We start from the raw sequence: 21,599 nt of genomic DNA, 5'->3' as shown, positions 1-21,599 counted from the left end.
GTCACATAAACACAACCCATAAATAGAACTAATGAAATCCAAAGTCAAGAATAACATCAAAACCAGCTCAAAGTTGTCATGAGGCAGGATGGGTTTACCAATATGTTAAGTCAGATAATATCAAAGTTACCACAAACATAGTCTCATTATAATACTAATTTACTATGTCAAAACATTGGGATGGATTAGATTGACATCAAATGTCCCTAGGCTTAATCAACCTTTTCTTCATGGAAAATATTAATAATATTTGGGAGATTTGTTTAGAACTCCAAGAAAATAAAACCATTGTTAAAATTTTAATATCTCTTTATATACCTATAAGCATAATGATAATTATCTATTCAATGAAACAGTGCCTTCAACAGCTACAACAAAGTAGTGTGTTACTTGACTTTGAGTTACAGCAAAGTCAGAAGTGAACTCTCTACATTCATTAATTTGGGTTTTCTCCTATTCTTATACTCCTTTACATGAAGATCATGGGCATTCTCAGAGAGGTCTAAATTATATTTTTTCTCTATCACCCATCTTGGTTGTTTAGAGATTTTCATCCACCAGATTATAAACCTTGTTTAAAAATAGCAAATATAGCCTGACCAGGCGGTGGCGCAGTGGATAGAGCGTCAGACTGGGATGCGGAAGTACCCAGGTTCGAGACTCCGAGGTCGCGCGCGGGCTCATCTGGCTTGAGCAAAGAGCTCGCCAGCTTGGACCCAAGGTCGCTGGCTCCAGCAAGGGGTTACTCGGTCTGCTGAAGGCCCACGGTCAAGGCACATGTGAGAAAGCAATCAATGAACAACTAAGAAGTCGCAACGCGCAACGAGAAACTGATGATTGATGCTTCTCATCTCTCTCTGTTCCTGTCTGTCTGTCCCTGTCTATCTCTGCCTCTGTAAAAAAAAAAAAAAAAAAAAAAAATAGCAAATATAGCCTGACCAGGCGGTGGCACAGTGGATAGAGCAATGGACTGGGATGCCGAGGACCCAGGTTCAAGACCCTGAGGTTGCCAGCTTGAGTGCAGGTTCACCTGGTTTGAGCAAAAGCTCACCAGCTTGGACCCAAGGTCACTGGCTCGAGCAAGGGGTTACTCAGTCTGCTGAAGGCCCACGGTCAAGGCACATATGAGAAAGCAATCAATGAACAACTAAGGTCTCACAACGAAAAACTGATGTTGATGCTTCTCATCTCTCTCTGTTCCTGTCTGTCTGTCCCTGTCTATCCCTCTCTCTGATTCTCTCTCTGTCCCTGTAAAAAAAAAAAAAAAGAAATAGCAAATTGCCTGACCAGGCGGTGGTACAGTGGATAGAGCGTTGGACTGGGACACAGAGGACCCAGGTTTAAAACCCCAAGGTCACTGGCTTGAGCGTGGGCTCATCTGGTTTGAGTAAGGCTCACCAGCTTGAGCCCAAGGTTCAATAAATATTGCAACAAATAAAACATTTAATGATTTGGCTTGAGCAAGGGGTCACTTGCTCTGCTGTATCTCCCCAGTCAAGGCACATATGTGAGAAAGCAATCAATGAACAACTAAGGTGCCGCAATGAAGAATTGATGCTTCTCATCTCTCTTCCTTCCTTCCTGTCTGTCCCTATCTGTATCTCTCTCTCTGTCAAAAAAAAAAAAAAAAAAAAGGCGCAAATATATAGACATTCTTTTTTCTGATAATATTCATAGCCAATGAAATATCATGATTTATGGGTTCAGGTGTGGCAGGAAAGGTCTCTGAGATACCAATAGGCTTCCCCATTCTGAGACCAAGTCTGTCTTCTGACAAATTAACCGCTTTCTGAAGTGCATGAAGTGCAAGGTTCTCAAATGTGTTTAGATAAATTTAGCTGCACAGATATAAACACTGGCAGTGGAATGCAGAGTTCATCTACAGTGTTCAGAACTCATCTGAAAATGAGCTGTGTGCCCATTTCATTTGCTATGCGGTGGATGTCATTTGCTTTTTTAAGACTGAATGTGTTGTTCTTCTTACATGAAAATTATTCTTGCTTATGAACTCCAAATTTTTAGGATAATCATTTGAGTTGTAGGGGGGTTGTACTGAGCCCTAATTAACTGCTGCCTAACTTTTTTGTGAGCACTATGCCTGAAGACAACAAGCAGTCTTGTGTTTTCAATATTCATTTACATTAGAAGCCTACAGAAAACTCTTAATAGGGTTTGTATGATGTAAATAATTCATTCCTATAAGTATTTGTACTGAATTTTTTTTTAAGATTGCAAAAAAGAATATGCTTCAAGTCTCTAATGGTTTCAGCAGGAAGGGACCTCCTATTTTTTTACTTTCACATCCTGCCTCATGTGCTGACTGAGTCACAAACTCTTCCCCATTTATATTTCAGTAAAATACTCCATTCCAATAGCAAACCCTCTCCAAGGGATGCCAGTAATCTGGGGTGCATAGATTTATAGTTAGTATGTGAGGACAGCTGCCCTAGGAATGGCAGGTGCTTTCACTGGTTAAAAAAGAATCACAGCCTGACCTGTGGTGGCGCAGTGGATAAAGCGTCGACCTGGAATGCTGAGGTCGTCAGTTCAAAACCCTGGGATTGCTCGGTCAAGGCACATATGGGGGAGTTGAAGCTTCCTGCTCTTCCCCCCCCTTTCTCTCTCTTCTAAAATGAATAAATAAAAAATAATAATTTTTTAAAAAAAAGGAAAAAAAAGAATGACAGAAGTCCTTTAAGCCTCTGGAACAAGTGTTGAAAAAAATAATTTCTCTGGAAAATGCTCTTTTCATAGATTTTAGACACCCTTGAAAACTACCAGATGTCAGCATGATTTTACCAAGTCCCTTAAAATGACAGACTATTCCTTACACATTTCCCTGTGGGCTATAAAGTAACTCCCACAAATAAAATCAAGGAGTGCCTGCATCTTGTCTTTACCTGAAGATGTCTTGGGGTTACAGTTCTGACATGTCATCACTCAAAGAGATTAAAAGCATCTGACTTAAAATAATCTGGCAAAAGAACCTGAAAAGAAAACATACAATAAATTACAAGACTAAAAACTCTGGGACCAGGAGAGCAAGCAAGATCTTGTCCCTTTACCTACCTAAGGCAAAATAGGGAATCATTCCCAGTGGGAGAAACAAAACTTCAACCCCAGATCTCCATTTCAGTGCCTCATCTCGAGAACAATGCGGTTTAAAAATGAGGAATCTAACCACACTTGCCATTTTTGCCAACTGTTATATAAAAGCATGCTCCGTGGTGCGAAATAGCCTAGCAGCTGATACCTGTGTGCACAGGAATGGCTGTGAAGGTGGAGACATGCCCCCAGGTCCCTTCTCTCATCAAACTCATAAACATTGAGTCTAACCCAAACTGGAAGCAGTTAAGAAAACACGGAAAGGGAGGCGGAGAAAACGGGAAAGAGTTCTAGCTCTTCTTTCAAGGGCTCTAGGTGTATCCTATGCCCCCTGATTTGAGAAAAAACCACTTAAAATAGCCTTTTCACCCCCCTCTTCTCTTCCCTCTTTCTCTTTGTTGCCTTCATAATTCCCTTCTTTCTTTTACTATTTTTTCTCATACTTCTGTTTCATTCTCTTGCCTCACTTCTCTTCTCATTCCACTTTGAATGATATTGTCTAAATACTTAAAGTGAGCCTGATACAAGCCAGGCCCTGCAGACACAACACCAGATGCATGGCCAAGGGGAGGGGATAGAGGGGAGAGCAGCAAGTCTGGTTTTTAACATGTTGAGTTTGAAGTGCCAGGGGAGGTAAACAGTAGTCGAAATACTAAGCAGGAGCTTGAGAGAGAGGAAGTCTTACTGAATGCCTGTTGTACTGCAGGCACTGTGTCTGGTGTTGAGCATATGATGAAAAGGAAACCCAGTGTTTCTCCAAGGACTTTAAGAAAACAAACAAGTGTATATATGTGTTAGAAGTGCAGAGGTAAAAGAATGGGCAGGTGCTGAGGAGATGTAAACAATAAGTGGTCAGATGTACCCCAGGTTGGGGTGTGGGGTTAAGTCAGCCCTCGGTTTCATTAAGAGATAAGCCAGGGTAGTCTCCATAGGCATTGAACTTGGGGTTGGCCCTTGAGGCTCTATTGGTACCAAACTGTTTCAGTGGTCTCACTCATAGGATGTTAGCTTTTCTGATTTGCATTCTTCTTTCTCTGATACTGATCTCCCAGCACCAGAACAGTCTCTATCTCTATATTGGGGGGGGGGGGGGAGAGTTCATGGGTACTTGGAAGGTCTCCTTCCCAAGTTGTTACAAAAAGCCTGAATTTTTTAGCTTTATTGTCAGGCTTAATACTACAATGAATTTGCAAAATAACCAGTGATTTCTCACATTTCCTCCCATACATTTCCTGGGCCCTTGAACAAGCCTTAAGTATTCCGGGATGAGTGCACAGGCTTCAATAAAACTGCCACTCTGATAGGCTGCAAGAACTTCCTGGCAGCACAAGTAAATCATTGCTGTGGAGCTTCTCTGTTGAGTGAGACATGACAAAATTAGCTTTCTATTTCAGAAACCCTTCCCAGATTTTGTGATGAAATCCCCTTTGACTATCAACTTATCAGATCTTAGAACTAATGGAAGTTCCCTCCCACCCTACCTTACCCATAACCCCATTTCTTTGACCAAGAGAAAATTCTGTACTCTTTCATCAGTCACCCATTTGTGTCTATCTCTTCTAACCTAAAAACTCCTCATAGGCTGATTGAATAGGTTAAGGTTTATATAAACAAGTTAACTCTCCCAGTCCTTTCTCAAATGCTTAGGTTAAATCAGACAAACCAAAAATGGAAACCCAAAGGTCACATACCTGCTACATTTTCATCCCTTTAAAGGAAAAGTCTCCTTTTGTGCTTTTCCTGTGCCAAGAACATTGCTGTCTAGCCACAAGTTATCGCTAAGAAAACAGTCAGTCAACCTTGTTGATCATTGGTGTGGGGTTCTGTATACAATAAATCAGTGTGGCTGCCATCAACTTGGGTATTTCTTCTCAGTGATGTCTGGGTTTCTTTTTTTTTTTCTTTTTTGTATTTTTCTGAAGCTGGAAACGGGGAGAGACAGTCAGACAGACTCCCGCATGTGCCCGACCGGGATCCACCTGGCACGCCCACCAGGGGCAAAGCTCTGCCCACGGGGGGGGGGGGGGGGGGGGCGATGCTCTGCCCCTCCGGGGTGTCACTCTGCTGAGACCAGAGCCACTCTAGCGCCTGGGGCAGAGGCCAAGGAGCCATCCCCAGCACCCAGGCCATCTTTGCTCCAATGGAGCCTCAGCTGCGGGAGGGGAAGAGAGAGACAGAGAGGAAGGGGGGGGGGGGGGTTGGAGAAGCAAATGGGTGCTTCTCCTATGTGCCCTGGCAGGGAATCAAACCCGGGTCCCCCGCACTCCAGGCCGACGCTCTACCGCTGAGCCAACCGGCCAGGGCCATGTCTGGGTTTCTTTTTTTTGGGTTTTCAATTCAGATTGTTGACTTCCTTCCAAAATTACTTATTAAGATGTTATTTAAAACATGGTAATATGTTATTAATTAATCACTTCTCTTTTTTTTTGTTTGTTTTGTTCTTTTACAGAGACAGAGAGAGAGAGTCAGAGAGAGGGATAGACAGGGACAGACAGACAGGAATGAAGAGATGAGAAGCATCAATCATTAGTTTTTTGTTGCGCATTGCAACACCTTAGTTGTTCATTGATTGCTTTCTCATATGTGCCTTGACCGCGGGCCTTCAGCAGACCGAGTAACCCCTTGCTTGATTGAGCCAGCGACCTTGGGCTCAAACCAGATGAGCCCGCACTCAAGCTGGCGACCTCGGGGTCTCAAACCTGGGTCTTCCGCATCCCAGTCCGACACTTTACCCACTGCGCCACCGCCTGGTCAGGCTAATTAATCACTTCTTGAAACTTATACCCTTGCAAGTTATACAAGATTATTATGAAATTCATTGAAGATAAAGCTGTTTCTTGTTAGTTTTGGGAAAAGGGAAAGGCTGCTTATTGACTCTATTGTTTCTCCCCTTGAAAAATTTAATTAAGTCTCTAGCTATAGGCCAAAGAGGTGGAAGATTTGAGATGCAGTACTGTAATCAGAAATGATAACACTTTCTCTTAAATTTTAGTATCTCATTTCAGGTACTTATCCTGCTATGGCTATTTTATTTAATATATATGTATATATTAAGTGAGCATAATCTGATAAACATAAGATATGTGACAAAAAATTACCTGGTAAAACATATTTGATATCATGCCACACTAACTATCCTGCCCTCTCAAATACCCTGTATGTATGTAGAATGGCTGAGCCTACTTCTTCCAAGAGAAATAAGTGGATGGTAGAAATCATCAAGAGCAGAGTTATTCTGTTTAAGTTCACCATCACTATCATGTTTCATTGAAAATTGCTAAAACTTGCACAAAATTTTAGTAGCATAGATTTGGTCTGTAAAGTTTTTGGTAATTCTTCAAGCTCCTCAGTATTTAAGATAGCTAAGAGCCTAGAAAAACATCTTGAACAATTTTCCCAAAGGCCATAGCAAAAACCATGGAGCAAACAAAAACTATGTCCTAGTCCGGTTCTGACATTAATTACCTTCAACAATTTAGCTTAGTTCATTTGGCTCTCATTTTTCTCATTTGCATCATCATTAAGTGATCTCTAAAGACCTCTTTGAGCTCCAAGGTTTTATGATTTTAACATTAGAACTGCCTGATCAGGCAGTGGCGCAGTGGATAAAGCATCAGACTGGGATGCAGAAGACCCAGGTTTGAAACCCTGAGGTTGCTGGTTTGAGCTGGTTTGAGTAAGGCTCACCAGCTTGAGCCAAGGTTCAACAGATATTGCAACAAATAAAACATTTAATGAGCCTGACCTGTGGTGGCGCAGTGGATAAAGCGTCGACCTGGAAATGCTGAGGTTGCCGGTTCAAAGCCCTGGGCTTGCCTGGTCAAGGCACATATGGGAGTTGATGCTTCTAGCTCCTCCCCCTTCTCTCTCTCTGTCTCTCTCTCCTCTCTAAAAATGAATAAATAAAATAAAATAATTTAAAAACATTTAATGATTTGGCATGAGCAAGGAGTCACTCAGCCTGCTGTAGCCCCTGTCAAGGCACATATGAGAAAGCAATAAATAAACAACTAAGGTGCCGCAATGAGAATTGATGCTTCTCATCTCTCTCCCTTCCTGTCTGTCTGTCCCTATCTGTCCCTCTCTCTGTCTCTGTCACCCCAAAAAACCAAAACAGAATTATGCTCATTTTTACTAAAATTAGTCTAAAAAATTCTAGCATCTCCTGAGAATATTTACTCCCTTCCTGATACATGTACTATGTGGTCTTCACAATGAGGAAACTATAGTCTTTACATTTGAATGAATCACTCTCGATCTTTGTAAATGCAAATACCTCTTCTTTATTTTTAAGACTTTATTTATCCATTTTAGAGAGGGGGGAGAGAGAGAGAGAGAGAGAGAAAGAGAAGGGGGGGCAGAGCAGGAAGCATCAACTCTCATATGTGCCTTGACCAGGCAAACCAAGGTTTCAAACCGGCGACCTCAGCATTCCAGGTTGATGCTTTATCCACTGTGCCACCACAGGTCAGGCAACAAATACCTCATCTTAAGGCCAAAAAAAAATTTTTTTTTTTGTATTTTTCTGAAGCTAGAAACGGGGAGAGACAGTCAGACAGACTCCCACATGCGCCCCACCGGGATCCACCTGGCTCTGCCCATCCGGGGCGTCACTCTGTTGCGACCAGAGCCACTCTAGCACCTGGGGCAGAAGCCAAGGAGCCATCCCCAGCGCCCGGGCCATCTTTGCTCCAGTGGAGCCTCGGCTGCGGGAGGGGAAGAGAGAGACAGAGAGGAAGGAGAGGGGGAGGGGTGGAGAAGCAGATGGATGCTTCTCCTGTGTGCCCTGGCCGGGAATCGAACCCGGGACTTCTGCACGCCAGGCCGACGCTCTACCACTGTATAAGAAGCATTCAGTGAATAACTAAAGCGATGCAACTATGAGTTGATGCTTCTCATCTCTCTCCCATCCTGTCTGTCTCTCTCACACACAAATAATAATAATAATAATAATTTTTAAAAATAAAATGAATTTGTATTTTATGATTTACAACAACACTGAATATACTTGGAGAATACTATTACTTATTATTATGTGCCAGTGAAGACGCTTTCAACTCCAGGAACTGAAAATACCAACTCAAATCAGCTTAAATAACAAACAAGTTTCTGATCTTGTATATAAGGAATCAGAGTGGCTCCCTGTTTTATTTAGGGGCTCAGTGTTGTCATTGAGGAACAAAGATGTTTTCAGTCCTCATATCTTCAATGAGATTTTTTCTGCCCTTGTGATTGTAATGATTTAGCAGCCCAATATCACATCCAGACATAAAATGTACTGAAAAAGAAAGAGCTGCCTCTTCTTTGTCTCCTTAGAAGGAATTAACCTTTCCTAAAAGTCCCTGGAAAGGCTTTATTCATGTAATTGGCCAGAAATGGGTTATATTTCCTTCCTAAATCCATCATTAAAAAGGGCAATGGATTAAGATGAACAGACTAGGAGAAAAAGAGAAATACAATGACCATGACCACTATACCACATAATACAGTCTCAGTCTACACAGGGTGCTGTGTGTAGAGTCTTGGTAATAACTCCACATGTACCACCCACTTCTGAAAATCCTGTGTCAACTCTTCTCTATAAGACCATTAACACTCACCATGACATTATTGACTTGTATTTTTCTGTCAGGGGAAAATGCAAATAGTCCTGAAGTAAATCACCCTAATTTGTATATGTGCATCTTTCCTAGAGGACAAAGCTCAAATATTGCAACAAATAAAACAGTTGGCTCAGTGGTAGAGCATTGACCCAGCATGTGGATGTCCTGAGATCAATACCTAGTCAGGACACACAGGAGAAACTACCATCTGCTTCTCCACCTTTCTCCCTCTCCCTTTTCTCTTGCTCTCTCTTCCCCTCCCACAGCCAAGGCTCCACTGGGGCAAACTTGGCCTGGGCACTGAGGATGGCACCATAGCCTTGCCTCAAGTGCTAACATGGCTACAGTTGCAACAGAGCAACAGCCCCCGATGGGCAGAGCATCACCCCCTAGTGGGCTTTCCAGGTGGATCCTGGTCAGGTGCATGCAGGAGTCTGTCTCTGCCTCCCCTCTTCTCACTTAAGAAAAATACAAAAAAAAAAAAAAAAGAAAGAAAGAGAAAAGAAATCTCACTAGCAAAGGAATGAAACACATATGAGAAAAATTTTGAATAATTTTAAATATTGTATTAGGAAGAAAATTAATTAATAATGGAATAACCCTATGATCCTCTGAGCCTCTTGGTGTCCTAAAATCCCCACCCTAATGCTTAAAAAAAAATTGGCCCTAGTCAGTTGGCTCAGAGAGTAGAGTGTCAGCCAGGTGTGTATAAGTCCCTGGTTCGATTCCTGGTCAGGGCATACAGGAGAAGTGACCATATGCTTCTCCACCCCTCACTCTCCCCCTTCTCTCTGTCTCTCTGTCTCTCTCCCTCTCCCACAGCCATGGCTCGAATGGTGTGAGCAAGTTGGTCCCAGGTGCTGAGATGACTCCATAGCCTTGCCTCAGTCAATAAAATAGCTTGGTTGCTGAACATTGGAACAGTGGCCTCAGATGGGCAGACCATCACCCAGTAGGGGGCTTGCTGGGTAGATCCTAGTCAGGGCACGTGTGGGAGTCTGTCTCTCTACCTCCCCGCTTCTCACTTAATAATAATAAATAAAAATTAAGAGTTTCACATAGGCCTAGAATATAGAAAGCAAGAATGAGCATTGCTCCCACACTGTCAACAGCAAAAATCCAGATTAAATACAAATTTATAAATTCCCTTGAACTCATTTGAGAGCTGAGATTGCAGGGCAGTCAGGCAGCCTAAAGTTAAGGGAAAACAGGTCTTTCAGAACACAGAGTATAAGTAAGTACTAGTCACCTGTTGCAGGACACAAGTGAAAGACCCCAGCCACCTTACAAGTAGGTAAGAAGAAGTCAGGTAAAATTTTTAACCAGTTTCAAAAGTCTTCTTTCAAGAGTGAATGAAACATCTATAAAGGAAGACTTTTCATTTTTTTTATTTTTTTTATTTTTCTGAAGTTAGAAGCTAGGAGGCAGTCAGACAGAGACTCCGGCATGCGCCCGACCAGGATCCACCCACCATGCCCACCAGGGGGCAATGCTCTGCCCATCTGGGGCATTGCTCCATTACAGCCAGAGCCATTCTAGCCTGAGGCAGAGGCCATACAGCTGTCCTCAGTGCCTGGGCCAACCTTGCTCCAATGGAGCCTTGGCTGCTCGAGAGAAAGAGAGAGATAGAGAGGAAGGGGAGGGGGAAGGGTAGAGAAGCAGATGTTGCTTCTCCTGTGTGCCCTGGCCAGGAATCAAACCCAGGACTTCTACACGCTGGGCCAATGCTCTACCGCTGAGCCAACCAGCCAGGGAAAAAGAAGACTCTTCTAAGACATAAAACAAACCTCAACAAATTTAAAGAAATTGAAACCACACAAAGTATGTTCTCTAACCATAACTTAGATTAGAAATTAATAACAAATCCAATGTTTGAGAAGTTCCCTGAAATATTTTAAAATTAAGTAACATACCTATGTGCCAAAAAAAGGAGGTCACAAGGGGAATTACAAGGTATCTTAAATCAAATGAAAGTTAACACACAACATATCAAAATTTGCTTAGGAAAAATTTCCAATGCTTAGGGGAAAATTTATAGCAGTAGATGTTAGAAAGAAAGATCTAAAGCCAATTATCTAACTTTCCATCTTATGAAATAATAAACCAAGTTAGGAAGAAGCAAAAATAGGGACATAATAAAGCTAAAAGCAGAAATCAATGAAATTGAAAACATAAAAACAACAGCAACTTCTGGCTTCCAGTTCCCCATGTGTAAAGCCAATAGCCAGGGCCACCATCACAACAGCCCAGCCCATGCAGGTTCGCATTGGATTCGGACAGTCGGTAAAGAAACAATGGAGCCAAAAACTGGTGGGCCATCATCTTTAATCCTAGCTTGCACCCAGCGGGCAAGTAAGAAACACACACTGGGCTCCAAAACCCACTCACATTCAGTGCTCACAAAGCTACTGACTTATCCGACTTTCCTAGAATCAAAGGTTTCTAGCTCACCAGACTTATTCACCTCTGTTCCCCATCTCCTTCCTTCTCCCTGCACAAACTCTGCACAAACTGGCTTCTCACTCAACACTCGCCATCTTCTCCTGGCCTCCTCCATGTGGCCTTTCTCTGCTGTGCTCTCTCCTCTAAAGTTAATCTCAGGAACCAAGAGCATAAGCTCCCGTTCTGCCCCCATTTTATAGTGTAGCTTCATAACCTTTAATCCAATGTACAAAATAGGGAAGTCTCTAATACAAAGTCACTTATCTGGGGCATGATGGGATTGCACCACCCCACATCAAAACGGGTGGGAAAGGCTTAATCCCAAAACCAAGCCCCAGGCTACAAGGATTCTGCCTGCCCACAGATTGCCCCCAACACACATTAATATCACCTGGGCAATGGCCTCCACGTGGGCAGCGCCATCTTTAACAAAGTGAGCATAATACATTTTATCTGCCCAACACCATGTAAGAAGCTTGTAAATTGCCACTTTATCCTAATGTCAACACACAAAAAAAGAAAAAAAACTTCCAAACCTGTAAGAATTTTTATGAGTTTATTTGAGCCAAACTGTCTACAATTGCCAGGAAGCAGAGTCTCAACAGATTAAGAAAGTGCTCCAGAAAATAGAGGTTTTATTACTTATTTTATACATTAGAATCAAAGGGAGCCTGACCAGGCAGTGGCACAGTGGATAAAGTGTCAGACTAGGATGCAGAAGATCCAGATTCGAAACCCTGAGGTCACCAGTTTGAGCACAGGCTTACCAGCTTGAGTGTTGGGTTGCTAGCTTGACCATTGTTAGAATCCACGGGAGTCCGAAAGACCAGAGTAACAGGCTTTATTGAAAGGAAGAAAGGAACCCTGCCGGGCACTTCTCCTGGGGGAGAAGAGCACCGGTTACAGACTAGGGGCCAGTTATATAGTGTTTGGGAGAGCCTGAGGGGATACTGAGGCAAAAGTCCTGGTATGTCAGGAATGCTCCTCCTTGGGGGGCTTCGAGCATGTGGGTGTTGAACCAAAAGTCCTGGTATGTCCGGAGCCCCTCCTTGGGGTGGGTTGTCAACTTTTTGGAATTCCTTTGTCTCAGGGGCGATAGTCCAGTAAGGGTGAGGTCTGACAGATAAGCGGAACAGCAAGAGGGCAGTTTGGAATTCACGTATCTATCAACCATGGGATCATAGACATGACCCCAAGGTCGCTGGCCTGAGCAACAGGTCACTTGCTCAGCTGGAGATCCCCCCCCCCCCAAACCCTCACCCACCCACTTTGCTAAGCTGCCGCCATCATGGCTATTCACATGCAGGTTCCTATTAGATTCGGGCAGACAGCAAAGAAACAGTGGAGCCAAAAAATGGTGGGCCATTCTTTTATTCTAGCCTCGCAACTGGCCAGCGAGTAAAGACACACACAGTGGGAAAACACTTCCCTTTCCATTCAGGGTTCCCAAAGCCACTGACTCTTCTAGTTTTTCCTAGAATCAAAGGCCCCCACCAGTCTCATTCACCTCTGGTTCCCCATCTGCCAACATGGCTTCTTACTCTGCAAAACTGGCTTCTCTCTTCTTCCCTTCCATCGTGGAGTCTTCTTCTTCCTTCTTCCTAAACTTTTCTGGGCAAAAAACCCCTCTTCCAGCACATATTAGCCTAACAATGCCCCTCCCCAAGCAGAAAGGTAATAAGCAGTTTCACCTGGCAGCGCCATTCACCCAGGCAGCTCCATTTTTAACAATAAAAGTGAACAAACTCAAAAAACACATATTTGACAAACTCATTTGCCCAACACACCCCCAGCCATAGCACAAATGAGAAAGCAATCAACAAACAACTAAGATACCATAACAAACAATTGATGCTTCTCATCTCTCTCCCTTCCTGTCTGTCTGTCCCTATCTGTTCCTTTCTCTGTGTTGGGCAGATAAAATGTATTATGCTCACTTTGTTAAAGATTACGCTGCCCACAAGGAGGCCTTTGCCCAGGTGATATTAATGTGTGTTGGGGGCAGGCAGGATCGTTGTAGCCTGGGGCTTGGTTTTGGGATTAAGCCTTTCCCACCCTATTTGATGTGGGGCGGTACAATTCAATCATGCCTCAGAGAAGTGACTTTGTATTAGAGACTTTCCTATTTTGTATATTGGATTAAAGGTTTTGAATCTACACTATAAAATAGGGGCAGAAAGGGAATTTGCGCTCTTGGTTCCTGAGATTAGAGGAGAGAGCAGAGCAGAGAGCAGAAGGAGGCCACGTGGAGGAGGCCAGGAGAAGCAGTCAAGATGGCGGAGTGCTGAGTGAGATGCCAGTTTGTGTAGAGTTTGTATCTGGGATGAGGAAGGAGATGGGGAACTGAGGAGAATAAGGCTGGTGAGCTAGAAACCTTTAATTCTAGGAAACTCGGATAAGTCAGTGGCTTTGTGAGCACTGAATGTGAGTGGGTTTTGGAGCCCAGTATGTGTTTTTACTTGCCCGCCGGGTGCAAGCTAGGATTAAAGATGATGGCCCACCAGTTTGTGGCTCCATTGTTTCTTTACTGACTGTCCGAATCCAATGCGAACCTGCATGGGCCAGGCTGCTGTGATGGTGGCCCTGGCCGTGACTACTGGCTTTACACTCTGTCTCTCTCTGTCACAAAAATATTATATTTATATGAAGAAAAATCAAGGAGAAAGAGGTAAGGAGGTTACATGAAAGTGGTGATAGATTAGGGAGGCAGGAGAAAGCAAAGAGGGGAAATCTCTGGAATTGGATAAAAAATTAAAATGTATATACTGAAACTTCTTTTACATAGGGAGGCACAAGATAGGTAAATTAATTAACATTATAATAATAACAATGAAAGGGTTTGTTGGTTCTTGCTCAGGATGCCTGCCCTGAAGGGGCAAAAAAAGATTACCCCTACATTTCAAAGGCATGTTATCAGGTACATTATTGCAGATGCTAAAGACACAGACAGGCTTCAAAAGAAGCATTGACCTTTGTTCAGATAGAGAATAACTCCCCAGGACAGGACTACCCACCATAAACCGCTCCTAGCTAAAAAGTTTCCATTTCAGATCATCCTGTGTGTTTACTTTAGGTCCCTGAGTCTGTAAGACCACCATGCAGGCTTTCCCTGAGCTTCTCAGGTTCAGCTTGTGGCCGCTTTTTCATCCACATAAACAAGTAAAAACATGAACAGACTGAAAAAGCACAACTCTTCTTGGATTCCTAAGAGATGGAGGAACATAGGGCAAACCACTGTCCCCAAGATTGGAGGCCAATACCAGGAACTGAGGTTTAATGGAACAGAAACTTACCAACGAAAACCGCCTCAGAACCAGTACTGGGAAAGAAAAACTGAACTGTACCTGATAAATTGCTGGAGGCTCAGAGGGAACAACTCTGAGACTTAGAAACTCCAGGGGACCCTGGCATAGGGGCCCTCGATACTGTGATTTACCTCCGGGAGTTTGACCACATTTCCACAGAAAATATTGAAAAAAAAATCTTCCCTTCTGGCAAGAGGAGGAGAAAAGGGGCCCTGTTGAAACACAATAGAGCACTTTGTTCTTAACAAGGCCTGTCCTTAGGGAAAATTCATGGGCTAGAGTCTAACCTGCTAGAGTATTATTATGAGCCTAACTGGCCTGTGGGAAAGGAGATGCCCAATTCTAGCTCTCCTTTCCCACCTAAGGAGGGGGAAAAATACTGAGAAGCGTTTGTAAAGCTCACAGTACAGAGGCATAGCCTCACTGAAAGACTGACATGTAATCACTAAAAGGCAACAGAAGGCTTCCCTCTGCCCACATCTTAACACCACATTATTAAAGGCCTATTGACAGCAGTTTTTTAGGCAGCAAATCATGTCCTGCTATCAAGAAAAAAATTACAAGGCATACCAAAAGGCAAAAAACACAATTTGAATAATCAAACAGGCATCAGAACCAAAGAAAGAAAAGAAAAAAACTGTAACAGAAATGAAGAATGCCTTTGACAGACTTATTAGGAGACTGGACCCGACTGAGGAAATAATCTCTGAGTTAGAGGATATGTTAATGTAAGGTCAGTAGCCACAGCCACTATCACAGCTGCCTGGCCCATGAATGTTCGCATTTGATTTGGACAGACGGTAATGAAACAACAGAGCTGTAAAGCCAGTAGCCAGGGCCAGGGCCACCATCACAGCAGCCCAGCCCATGCAGGTTCGCATTGGATTCGGACAGTCGGTAAAGAAACAGCAGAGCCACAAACTGGTGGGCCATAGTCTTTAATTCTAGCTTGCACCCGGCGGGCAAGTAAAAACATACACACTGGGCTCCAAAACCCACTCACATTCAGTGCTCACAAAGCCACTGACTTATCTGAGTTTCCCAGAATCAAAGGTTTCTAGCTCACCGGCCTTATTCTCCTCAGTTCCCCATCTCCTTCCTTATCCCAGATACAAACTCTACACAAACTGGCATCTCACTCAGCACTCCACCATCTTGGCTGCTTCTCCTGGCCTCCTCCAAATGGCCTTTCTCTGCTCTCCTCTCTCTCTCTCTCTTCTAATGATAATCTCAGGAACCAAGAGCGCCAGCTCTCGTGTAGTCTACCCCCATTTTATATTGTAGCTTCACAACCTCTAATCCAATATACAAAATAGGGAAGTCTCTAATACAAAGTCACTTCTGAGGCATGATTGGATTGTACCACTCCACATCAAAAAGGGTGGGAAAGGCTTAATCCCAAAACCAAGCCCCAGGCTACAATGATTCTCAGCACACATTAATATCACCTGGGCGACGGCCCCACGTGGGCAGCACCTATTTTCAACAAAGTGAGCATAATACATTCTATCTGCCCAACAAGAGCCAAGAACTGGTAGGCCATTACCTTTAATCCTAGCTTGCACTCGGCGGGCTAGAAATACACACAGTGGGAAAACACTTCCCTTTCCATTCAGGGCTCCCAAAGCCACTGACTCATCTGAGTATTCCTAGAATCAAAGGCCCCACCAGCCTTATTCACCTCTGTTCCCCATCTCCTTCTCTGCAAAAACTGGCTTCTCCTTCAGTACTCTGCCATCTTGACTGCTTCTCCTCTGCAATGCTGATGGCAGGATCTGAGCTAGAGAGAGCCCCCGGTCTGCCTCACTTTATAGTGTAGAAATTAAAACCTTTAAGCCAATATACAAATAAGAAAGTCTCTGATACAAAGCTACTCATCTGAGGCATAAGTGGGATTCCTCATAAGAGTGCACCACTCCACATTATGCAATAGTCAAGGGTGTGGGGAAAAGCTCAGTTTTGAGAAGATCTTAGTATTAAAAGGGTAGGAAAGGCTTAGACCAGTGGGTAGTCAACCTGGTCCTTAACGCCCACTAGTGGGCATTCCAGCTTTCATGGTGGGCGGTAGCGGAGCAACCGAAGTATAAATAAAAAGATAGATTTAACTATAGTAAGTTGTTTTATAAAGATTTATTCTGCCAAACAGCAAAAATCTGACATAAAGTACTTGGTAAGTAATTATTATTATATGCTTTAATTTGCTGTAACTCTGCTTTATAAAATTTTTTTTTTTTTTTTTTGTATTTTTCTGAAGCTGGAAACAGGGAGAGACAGTCAGACAGACTCCCGCATGCGCCCGACCGGGATCCACCCGGCACGCCCACCAGGGGCGACGCTCTGCCCACCAGGGGGCGATGCTCTGCCCCTCTGGGGCGTCGCTCTGCTGCAACCAGAGCCACTCTAGCACCTGGGGCAGAGGCTAAGGAGCCATCCCCAGCACCCGGGCCATCTTTGCTCCAATGGAGCCTCGGCTGCGGGAGGGGAAGAGAGAGACAAAGAGGAAGGGGGGAGTGGAGAAGCAAATGGGCGCTTCTCCTATGTGCCCTGGCTGGGAATCGAACCCGGGTCCCCTGCACGCCAGGCCGATGCTCTACCACTGAGCCAACCGGCCAGGGCCTGCTTTATAAATTTTATAAAGTAAAGTTACTTCCCTACTTTATAAATCACCATTACTGTGGAACTGGTGGGCGTTTAGAAAATTTTACTACTGCCTGACCTGTGGTGGCGCAGTGGGATAAAGCATCGACCTGGAACACTGAGGTTGCCGGTTCAAAACCTTGGGCTTGCCTAGTCAAGGCACATATGGGAGTTGATACCTCCTGCACCTCCCCCTTCTCTCTCTCTCTTTCTCTCTCTCTCTGTTGGGCAGATAAAATGTATTATGCTCACTTTGTAAAAGATAACGCTGCCCACGTGGAGGCCGTTGCCCAGGTGATATTAATGTGTGTTGGGGGCAGGTAGGATTGTTGTAGCCTGGGGCTTGGTTTTGGGATTAAGACTTTCCCACCCTTTTTGATGTGGGGCAGTACAATCCAATCATTGCCTCAGAGAGGTGACTTTGTATTAGAGACTTCCCTATTTTGTATATTGGATTAAAGGTTGTGAAGCTACAATATAAAATGGGGGCAGAACGAGAGTTTGCTCTCTTGGTTCCTGGGATGATTAGCATGAGAGAGCAGAGGGAGCAGAGCAGAGAGCAGAAAGAGGCCATATGGCCAGGAGAAGCAGCCAAGATGGTGGAGTGCTGAGTGAGATGCCAGTTTGTGCAGAGTTTGTATCTGGGATAAGGAAGGAGATGGGGAACTGAGGAGAATAAGGCTGGTGAGCTAGAAACCTTTGATTCTGGGAAACTCGGATAAGTCTGTGGCTTTGTGAGCACTGAATGTGAGTGGGTTTTGGAGCCCAGTGTGTGTTTTTACTTGTCCGCCGGGTGCAAGCTAGAATTAAAGAAAATGGCCTATCAGTTTTTGGCTCCATTGTTTCTTTACCGACTGTCCGAATCCAATACGAACCTGCATTTGCCGGGCTGCTGTGATAGTGGCCCTGGCCGTGGCTCCTAGCTTTACACTCTCTCTCTTCCCTCTCTCTAAAAATCAATAAATAAAATATTTTTTTAAAAAAAGAAGAAAATTTTACTACTAACAGAGATATAAAAGTGGGCAGTAGATATAAAAAGGTTGACTACCCCTGGCTTAGTCTTAAAACCAAGCCTTAGGCTATAAGGACCTTGCCAGCCTACAGCCTGTCTCCCACAGCCAATGCAAACTATAAGCGAGCAAATATAATATATATATATATATATCATATTTACAAACTTATTTGACTAACAGTCAATATACTAAAAAACTGAAAAGTAGACCAATATCTCTCATGAACATAGATATAAAAATCCTTAACAAATACTAGCAAATCAAATTCAACCATGTTCAACAAAAGGAACTATACCAAGTGTGATTTATCCCAGGTATGCAAGGCTGGTTCAATATTGAAAATCAGTTAATGTAATGCATGACGTCAATAGGCCAAAAAAGGAAAATCACATGATCATATCAATAGATGCAGATTCATGGACCAATGGAACATAATAGAAAGCTCAGAAATGGACACATACTTATATGAATAGTTGATTTTTAACAAATTTGCAAAGGTAATTTAATGGAGAGAGAATGATCTTTTCAACAACTGAACATCTTTATGCTAAAAAATGAATCTTAATCCATACCTCTCACCTTAAACAAAATTTAACTCAAAATGATTCATAGATATAAACATAAAGCAGAAAATAATAAAACTTCTAGAAAAAATATATGAGAAAAATCCTTGTAAACTTGAATTAAGCAAAGATTTCTCAGATATGGCTCCATTAATATGTTCCATAGTAGAAAAAACCCCGATAAATTGGACTTCCCCTCCAAGACACTATATAAGAGAACTTTCTCTCCAAAAGACTATGTAAGAAAATGGCAAGTCTAGCCTCAGACTGAGAGGAAATATTTGAAAGAACATCTATCTAATAAAAGACTTGTATCCAGAATATATAAATAATTAGGAAGATTCAATAATAAGAAACAACTTAAAAATGAGCAAAGATTTAAACAGACACTTCACCAGAGAAGATATGTGAATGGCAAACAAACACATGAAAAGATGATCTACTTCATTAATCACCAGAGAAATGCAAATTAAAACCATAATGTAATACCACTCCACACTACTAGAATGGCTAAAACCAAACAAATGGACAAGGCCAAGAGCTGACAAGAATGTAGAACAATAGGAACTCTCATGCATTGCTAGTGGGAATACAAACATTTTTGGTACAAACATTTTTAAAAATAATTTCTCAGGTTTTTTTTATCAAGTTAAATGTATGTTTACCTAGGCCAGCATTCCACTCCTAAGTATTCACCCAAGAGAAATAAAAACTTATGTTCATACAAAATCTGTACAAGATGTTTATAACAACTTTATTCATAATTGACAAAAATTAGACACAATCCAAATGTCCATCAACATATGAATGTATATAAATTGTATATCCAAATAATGGAATGTTATATAGTAATAAAAAGAGACAAACTAATGATACACATAATGACATGAATGAATCTCAAATACAAAGTCAAAGAAGCCAAATTCAAAAGATATTTACCTTATGATTCCATTATATGACACTCAGGGAAAGGCAAAACTGTAGGGATAGAAAACAGGTAAGTAGCTGCCAGGGGCTAGAGATGTGGATGGCCTGCAATAGAGCACAAGGGAATTTGGGGATGTGATGAAGCTGGTCTGTATCTTTTTTTTTTATTCTTATTAATTTTAATGGGGTGACATCAATAAATCAGGGTACATATGTTCAAAGAAAATATGTCCAGGTTATCTTGTCATTCAATTATGTTGCATACCCATCACCCAAAGTCAGATTGTTCGTCACCTTCTATCTAGTTTTCTTTGTGCCCATCCCCCCCCCCCCGTAACCACCAAACTCTTGTCCATGTCTCTTAGTCTCATTTTTATGTCCCACCTACATATGGAATCATGCAGTTCTTGGTTTTTTCTGATTTACTTATTTCACTCCATATCATGTTATCAAGATCCCACTATCTTGTTGTAAATGATCCAATGTCATCATTTCTTATGGCTGAGTAGTATTCCATCGTGTATATGTGCCACATCTTCTTTATCCAGTCATCTATTGAAGGGCTTTTTGGTTGTTTCCATGTCTTGGCCACTGTGAACAATGCTGCAATGAACATGGGGCTGCATATGTCTTTACGTATCAATGTTTCTGAGTTTTGGGGGTATATACCCAGTAGAGGGATTGCTGGATCATAAGGTAGTTCTATTTTCAGTTTTTTGAGGAACCACCATACTTTCTTCCATAATGGTTGTACTACTACTCAACAGTGAATGAGGGTTCCTTTTTCTCCACAGCCTCTCCAGCATTTGCTATTACCTGTCTTGTTAATAATAGCTAATCTAACAGGTGTGAGGTGGTATCTCATTTCAGTTTTGATTTGCATTTCTCTAATAATTAATGAAGATGAGCATCTTTTCATATATCTGTTGGCCATTTATATTTCTTCCTGGGAGAAGTGTCTGTTCATGTCCTCTTCCCATTTTTTTATTGGATTGTTTGTTTGTTTGTTTGTTGTTGAGTTTTATGAGTTCTTTGTATATTTTGGATATTAGGTCCTTATCTGAGCTGTTATTTGAAAATATCATTTCCCATTTAGTTGGCTGTCTGTTTATTTTGTTGTCAGTTTCTCTTGCTGAGCAAAAACTTTTTAGTCTGATGTAGTCCCATTCATTTATCTTTGCCTTCACTTCTCTTGCCTTTGGAATCAAATGCATAAAATGCTCTTTAAAACCAAGGTCCATGAGTTTAGAACCTATGTCTTCTTCAAGCTGGTCTATATCTTGAAAGTGCTGGTGGTGACTTGACCATATGCATTTGTCAAAACTCATAGGACACGAAAAAGGGCAAATTATACTGAATTTCAGTTACCTGATTTACATTAATTCTGGCAAAAGGCTAAAACACCAGTGTCTCCAAAACACAAGTTGGGAATCACTGGCATAGCAATAGTTCAGAAATTCTTAAATGAATTAAATATCAGTGGAATGTTGAGTCAATGAATATGTCGGGCAACACGGCCTGATTTTCAGCGTAAGTCTATGTACTAGAGATATACCCACAAGGAAAATAATGGTAACCATAAACAGATAATAGGGTGCGGTCCTCATCCTAATAAAGATAATCCTTGTGTGGACATGTTTTGTGAGAACCAAGCTTGTCTTCTGAATCATGGCCTGCAGTACAAGAGAATGTTCATCACCTGACACAGGCTTTTCAGATCTTTAGGCTAAGTGCCATTAGAATCCAGTAACAAACCCAGCTGTCCTGTGGCTTCCTGCTGTTTTGTTGAATTGTTTTTCCTTGCTCCCCAGTAGGGATCAAGCTTCACACACATTTTAAACAACTGGCCTATTTATATTAAATGATTCACTTTGGAGATCACATCTTTTTCTGTGAGCAGTATTGAAGTTGTCATCTTCTTGATGCTTCTGACATCCTTCCCATGTTATTTCTGAGCAAATACAGGGCAAATAACTTGGTCTGCCCCAGTTCTTAGAGAGGCTT

Source organism: Saccopteryx bilineata, chromosome 7, assembly GCF_036850765.1.
Source record: "Saccopteryx bilineata isolate mSacBil1 chromosome 7, mSacBil1_pri_phased_curated, whole genome shotgun sequence".
Lineage (NCBI taxonomy): Eukaryota > Metazoa > Chordata > Mammalia > Chiroptera > Emballonuridae > Saccopteryx > Saccopteryx bilineata.
This window is presented reverse-complemented; position numbering follows the sequence as displayed.